Source organism: Arvicanthis niloticus, chromosome 7, assembly GCF_011762505.2.
Source record: "Arvicanthis niloticus isolate mArvNil1 chromosome 7, mArvNil1.pat.X, whole genome shotgun sequence".
NCBI classification, from domain to species: domain Eukaryota; kingdom Metazoa; phylum Chordata; class Mammalia; order Rodentia; family Muridae; genus Arvicanthis; species Arvicanthis niloticus.
The window spans coordinates 22,850,475-22,857,154 of NC_047664.1; the positions used below are offsets into that span (position 1 = coordinate 22,850,475).

The 6,680-nt window shown below is 46.6% G+C and overlaps 1 long non-coding RNA gene across 2 annotated transcripts in view; it reads left to right on the forward strand.

Annotated features, from left to right (window-relative positions):
- LOC143443049 (uncharacterized) overlaps positions 1 to 4,317 on the forward strand; it is a 16,800-nt gene extending 12,483 nt beyond the window's left edge. For both annotated transcript variants that reach the window (XR_013111747.1, XR_013111748.1), the window contains exons 3-4: positions 1,622 to 1,784; positions 3,100 to 4,317. This is a non-coding gene — a long non-coding RNA (uncharacterized LOC143443049). The remainder of the gene's footprint in view (positions 1 to 1,621; positions 1,785 to 3,099) is intronic.
- The last annotated feature ends 2,363 nt before the right edge of the window (positions 4,318 to 6,680 follow it).

Genomic DNA, 6,680 nt, shown 5'->3' on the forward strand with positions numbered 1-6,680 from the left:
GGTTCACATCTCCTGCTGCCACATGGACTTTGCAGCCATCAGATGGCTCACTAGACCTATCTACCCAAACACTGGCGAATTGGTAAGCTCCCTCCTCCACATTGGTCAGCGTAAACAGCCCCTGGTCCCAATGGAGGGATGTTGAGCTCCCAGTCACCCTGTGGTGTCCTTGAGGACAGAGGAATTCACAGTCATGACCAGCCTTCTCACTGAACCGTCTTTCTTGGACCTCACCTCTACCCCTGGGTGACACCTTCTCTCTCTCTCTCTCTCTCTCTCTCTCTCTCTCTCTCTCTCTCTCTCTCTCCCCCTCCCCCTCCCCTCCCTCTCTCTCTCTCCCTCTCTCCAGGAAGTGGTTCACTCTCCCTGCTGAAAAAAAATATTAGGCTTAGGTAAACTGGTCTCCCTCCAGTTCTGAGCCCCACGGCTGGCCCCGAGGTCAGTCCCCAGTTCACCGTGGGATGACCTGATATCTGGCCAGGCTGCTGTCTTTGCTGTCGTCCTGACACAGAAATGGACAAATCGTTAGCTCCCCCTACTCTCACCCAGAGGGCATGTCTTCACTGCCACACTTCCAGGTCTAATTCAGGCTAAATTTGGCCCCATTATCCACAAACCAGTAACTCTACATGGCCACTTAAAGGCACTTTTATAATTTGCCAGCGATCCAGCAATCTGAAGGCCTTTCCCCTCCCCCCTCATTCTTTCCCCACTTTGTTTCTTTGCTCTTGCTCTGGTTCCTGCCCCCTGATTCTGCCACAGCTGCATTCCTGTGGCCATCTGCCCCTCATGCTCTTGCACTCTACCTTGTACTGCCCGGTACTCTGCTCTGCTGAGCCTTGGCTGTGCCTGCTCAGCCCTGCCTCCTGGCGTTCTGCTGCGTGGCCACAACTCTCTTGCCCTGCACAGCCCTGAGCACCCTGAGTATGCTCACTTTTCAGCCTGAGCAGAGTTGCTAGGAGACAGGCAGAGTGCTGCTTCACGAGCTGCTCTCTATCCCACTTGCCATTATTCTAATCTGCCAAGCTGCAGGCACACTCCGGTGACCACTGGCCACTGGTAAACCGAGCCTCATGCCCCTCAAACCGCTTAGATTCTTCTTTATGTTTGTCTCGGCTGTTCCATTCTAAGATACACAGCCACACTTCTACAGCTCCATTCTAAGGAATAACAGGTGACTTTCCTCCAGGCAGAGCAGTAGCTTCAGTGCCATCTTAGCTAAGGGCAGTCACGTGGCTGGCTGTAGTTTCAGCGCCATCTTTGTTATGGGATAGTCCCCAATTCGCTGCCTTAAGGAACAGCTTGTCAAAGTCACTTATCAATTAAGATAAGGTTCTTGGTCTGTCCCACCTTAGTAAATAATGATTTCTAAACACTAATAAAGATTACTGCCTTAAATATATGTTTAGCCTTGTTTCCGCTACTGTCATTAAGTCACAGTGTGCTCCCTTTATTTGATAGATACATTCTAAAACAAATAATTAAACACAGGTTGTTTAGCTCAGATATGCTCAATAGATACTAGCTCTCAATCTTGTCAAAAATCTGCTAAATGTAACATTAAATGTTTAAGTTTATGACAGACAGAGACTCCCCAAGCCTAACAGTGATCCCCCCAAAGGTCCCTGAGAAGATATGGGCCCAGCAACAAGACTCTACCTGGATTGTGGTATGATAACCACTGAGAAACACTGCTCCATCGCCTTGCCCGCTGCCAGGGCTAGGCCTACGCTGGACAAACAGAGGACACCCAGAATTAAATGTCTCATATTGCCTAAGTCAAGGTGGGTCATTTCTCTAATGTATCTACTCCACGGGGAAAAAGCTTTTTGTCTTCTAGCCAGACTGCCTCTGCCTAAGTTGCCATGGAGACCACAGGGACCCAGGGACCCGGAGACCGGGAACTGTTTAGGTAGTGGACTATAGACTAACCTCTGACAATTTAATTAATACATGACTCCTAGATTATAGTTTATTCTTCCCAGATTTCTAACTACATTGACAGCTAAGGTAACCATAGCTTGACAGCTAGAAAACAGACCTAGCTCTTTACTCCAAAGGTAATCCACCACCTTATTAGCTCACTAGTCAATTTGTTAACTAGTTTAGACCACTGGATCTCCTATCAAGAAGACATACAGGTTTGCCTTGCTCACACACTTCAGGATAAAGTTCAGATGTAACTTTCACAGATGTACCCTTCTGTTACTTCCTTATCTTAACTCAGTTTCCAGTGACTAAATGTTTCATATTTCCTCTTCTTGCTATGCCTCTGTCCTAACATTAACCAATAGAGTTCTTATAAATTAGTCCAGCTCTAATAAAACATTACACTGTACGATTTACTTTTATAATCACAAGTTCAGCCAGTCGGTGGTGGCGCACGCCTTTAATCCCAGCACTTGGGAGGCAGAGGCAGGCGGATTTTTGAGTTCAAGGCCAGCCTGGTCTACAGAGTGAGTTCCAGGACAGCCAGGGCTACACAGAGAAACCCTGTCTAGAAAAAAAAAAATCACAAGTTCAGTTTCCCTTGGTTTCCTTTTAACTATAGACTTAAAGAGTTTCTCAGGCTAAATCTATATGATCAACTATCATATTCACAAGGCCAAGGTTTTGAGTTTCCTTTAATTATTTTTTAATAGTAAACTTAAAAATGTTTCTCATTATGCTAAATTAATATTCATTCAGTCTCATAGACGGAAGAAAAAAAAAAAAAGCCCTCTTGTTTCTTCTGCTCCATGAAAGGTTTTTGTCTTCCCTAAGCTCATCTTAAAGCCTGTTCATATTGTTAACAAGTTTATCTCTATTGTAAACTTATAAGCACCAGGAAACCCACTCAGATCTACCTCTCGTGAACCAAATACACTCCATCCAGATAAGTACACCTGCCAATCAATAGCCTAAGTTCCCACTTGTTATCTATCTCAGAGGGTGGAATTCCTCTCTTGTGCCCTGGGATTGGGACTCCCCTCACCCCCAACCACCAAGACCTAAGGGTTTCAAATGTACTTTCAAATATACACCTAAGAAATAATCTTTTTCTCCAAAACGTACTTAACTTTATTATCTACCTCTAATATATGTGTGTGTGTGTTTCAGCATCATGTCAAGTCCAGGTATTTACTCAAAATCTACATCTAGGACAGCCCCAGAGAAGCAACACCCAGATGTTTCAATCTACTCTCACAGACACAGATGCTTCTACTGGACCTGCTCATTCCTGTCTACCCAAAGATGGTTCTGCAGGCCCTGGACAGCAAGGAAACAACCAAGACTCCTAAGACTGGACCAACATTCCCATACCCATTTTCTTAGATTTCTCAGAGACACATCACCCCCAAAGTCAGCAGGAAGTAGGTAAAGATCATGAGGATGACCCTATTCCTCTTTCACCATCACCTCTTTCTAGTTTTTCCTTTTCTTTAATGAAACCAAAATGGGGGGATGTTCTAGGCTCTGCCCCACAGTTACATGGCAACAGCCAGGTATGCCTGACTTGAAGGAATCTCAGGCCTCAGCCTAAACATTAACTTCTGTGCTCTTCCCCCAGCCTGCCAGCCTTTTAAAGGGACCAGCAGGTTTTTTGGATTCCTAGACGGGTAATATAAGAGTAATATAATCGCCTACCTAAGCCAGGCACGGTCGCCCGGCCACTCGAGACCCTAGACGAGATGAAATATTGTGCCCCATCCAGATATTGGCACATCTTAAAAAATTAAGGGGGGAACTGTGCCCTTCCCCCAGCCTGCCAGCCTGTCAGCCTGAGCAGGCCCTAATGCTGTTTACCACAAGAGACCAAATAACAATAGGACCTGGGAAGCATTGCTGGCCTTGAAGACCTGCAGTCTGCCACAGGAGCTGAGTTAAATAGATTGACTGCTGAGCTTGCTTGAAACACCTCCACTGGAGATTAAGGATGCATACTCCTCACCCATGCTGCTGGGCTGAAGTGCTGAAGAAGACTCTTCTTGTGGGGGTGGGGTCTTCCCCTTTTTATTTGAGAGTCAAACAATAAACCTTGGGCCTTGGTCAGAATATGTTGGTTGTCTTGGCCCCATGCTTCTCTCGCCCTCCATTTCCCTTTCATTCCCAGCCTTCCTCTCAGGTGAACTCGGTTACATGTTGGCGGCTACAAACTTCTCCAGAGACATGTTCTGGGAGGAGCACATTCCAAAGACATGAACATACATTCCAGGAGAAGGGCCCAAGATAAGGGAGTTAAAAGGTTATAAGGAAGCTTGGCCCTTAGAGCAATACACCTGGGTAAACAGGAGCTATGGTATAACACTCATTGTCATAAGATAATGTTGCCAAGAAACCGGGTGTGGGAGTGGCCGTTTGAGGTCAGCCTTTGGGGTTAACATTGTCTAAAAGGTGATTGTAAAACTGCCCTCGTAAACCCTGTAAAAATGGTATAAAAATTGCTCTTAGCTTTAGCTTAGGGTTCCTCTAGCCTGCATGCGGGGGGTGGGGTACCCCAGTGCACGGGTATCAATAAACCTCTTGCTTTTGCATCAAACCCCCTGTCTGTGAGTGTTTCTGTGGGAGCGCATCCCCCAGTTTGGATCTTAGGGTCCAACAGACTCACTATAAAAGGGGGTGTCTGCCCCCCTCCTCTCTCTCTTACTCTCTTACCCTCTCTGTCTCTTCTCTCCCCATTTCCCTTCCCCTCTCCATGTGTTCCTGGCCAGTCTCCTCTCCCCCCACCTTTTTCAGGGGGAAAGGATGCCTCAGCATAGGCCTGTAGAGGCATCCCCTTCCACCTCACCATACCTAATCTCTACCAAACATATCCTGATTCTTTCTTTTTTTAATAAAATACAACAATCTATATGTACCTTGATCCTGCTATCATAGCCTGACTGGCTGTTGCTAAGGTGTGTGTGTGTGTGTGTGTGTGTGTGTGTGTGTGTGTGTGTGGTACCATAGGATGCTTGCTCAGGAGGACTCTGGTTTTTTTCCTGGAATTGTTTGGGCTTTACAATACTATAATTATAAAAATTACCAGGTAGCGGTGGCACCCAGAACTCGGGAGGAAGAGTCAATCGGATCTCTATGAATTAGAAGCCAGCCTGGTCTGGTCTGCAGAGTGAATTCCAGGACAGCAAGGACTACACAGAGAAACTGTCTCAAAAACAAAAACAAAAACAAAAACAAAAACAAAAACAAAAACAAAAAACAATTATTTTATAGTGCTGGGAATAGAAAGTAAGGTTTTGGGCACTGCTAGTAGGTAAGCGCTCTGTGCTGATATATCCCTTGTTCTGTGCTATAACAACAATAATAAACAAAACAGCAACAACAACAAAAGATAATGAGAATTCAGAACTGAATTATGTGTGTGTTTCTCTTGAGAGACCCAGCTGTGCAGGGAGGCAGGGATGGGGGTATGAAGCCCTGCTTTATCATCTGTCTCTGATGGTCTTCTCACTTGCTGATTGAGTGTCATTTGCTCATCTCTGGGCACTGCACACATTCTCCATGCTACCTAACCTCCTGCCCTCTGCTGGCTGTGGTGTGGTCCTCTCTCTGCCACCCAGCTGCTTGGTCACAGCTAGAAGCAAAGGTACCAGGACCTTGATGTTCGCTTTGGTCCTCAGCAGTGGGCATACACTTGGGCATCCCAGTGAGTGAGGGATGCAGTTTCAATGAGGTTTTCCTTCAACTGCAGCAGTGGAGGCCCAGAGGCAACAGCAGTTCTTCAGGTGCAAAGAGAGCCCTGGGCGAAGGCTCTCCAGCTCAGAGGGGGGCCTCACACCTAGCTTGTCATCCTCATGCCTCCTCTTCCCCTCCCCACTCCCTCGCTCTTACCTTGGGTTGCCAACTAGTTAGCACTTCTGCTGAACAGAAGGGGCCTAGCTACTCATTCCCACCTCTTGGAGTCTTGTCTGCTCAGGATGCTGGTGGGGTGGGGGTTGGGAAACTCTACAAGATTCCCCTGTTCTGAGAAAGTCCTCCAAACTGGCTGTAAACATTTAGAAACATCTAGAAACAACTGGGATAAAAATTATCCTTAAAGAGGCTTGGAGAAAATAAAGGCTTAAAAATCACAGGACTTGGGTGTGTTAGTGTTGGGATTCAGACTCAGGACAAGAGGCTGAGGTGCCTATTTAACATAACAAAGCAGACCTAGCCTCCATCTTCTCCCAGTATCCCTCAGTCCCTACCAGACACAGGGAAGGCTGGGCCTCCCTGACCCTTGGACCTGAACTTTCCAGCTGAGGGGCTGGGCTTCCTCTCCTGAAGAAGCTCTTCCCTAAGTAATGCAGACAGTTTGCTTACTGTCTGTCTCTGTCTCTGTCTCTCTCTCTCTTTCTGTCTCTCTCTTTCTCTCTCTCTCTGCATTTTTCTCTCTCCCTGCATGCACACGCTTTCCCTCCCCACTCCCCTCTGTCTCTCTCCCCATGGTGACTCCCCTGGCCTTGATTCTTGGGACCAGAGCAGCTTTCCAATAAACCTACCTTTATGTAGTCTAATCTGGCTTGAATTGGCTCATCTCACTGGCAGAGAATAACTTATTAGTTAGAAATCAGAAATAAGGATAATTAGAAAACAGGAATAAGGGAAAAACTTAGAACAAGTTAGCTAACATTGCCCAGTTCTGAGCTCATAGTGGAAGGCTGAGAAGAGGCAGAGGGGAAGGTGGCCTGAGGCAGGGAGGAGGTTGTTCTAGAGGTGAC